Genomic DNA, 384 nt, shown 5'->3' with positions numbered 1-384 from the left:
AAACAAGAAAAAACAAAAGCCAGTGGTAAGGCCTTAATTGTTAGCTCCCAAACATAGTCACTTCAAAAGCCTCACTGCAGTACAGCTAGTATATTTAGGTCATTTCTACAGAGGATCTCAGTTTTTCACTCAAAAGCTGCTCACTTACGCAGACTGCAGTCTTTGGTAGCAGATGCCTTGTTAAATTATGAAGCTTGAAGAGTTCACGCATCCCTTAATAATAGAAAAGATACAAACATCTCTACCAAATGTATCGCCTCTGTATGTTCCATTCACTAAACTCAATACGTTCGATAAACAAAGCCAGGGTAAGATTTTGCTCCTCTGGCCTACAAGGAGCCACTGTCTTTAGTGCTTCACTGTTCCTTACTTAAAATATATATA

The sequence above is a fragment of the Nestor notabilis genome, unplaced genomic scaffold (genome assembly GCF_000696875.1).
Source record: "Nestor notabilis isolate BGI_N333 unplaced genomic scaffold, ASM69687v1 scaffold30413, whole genome shotgun sequence".
NCBI classification, from domain to species: domain Eukaryota; kingdom Metazoa; phylum Chordata; class Aves; order Psittaciformes; family Psittacidae; genus Nestor; species Nestor notabilis.
Note: the sequence above shows the minus strand (reverse complement) of the source record.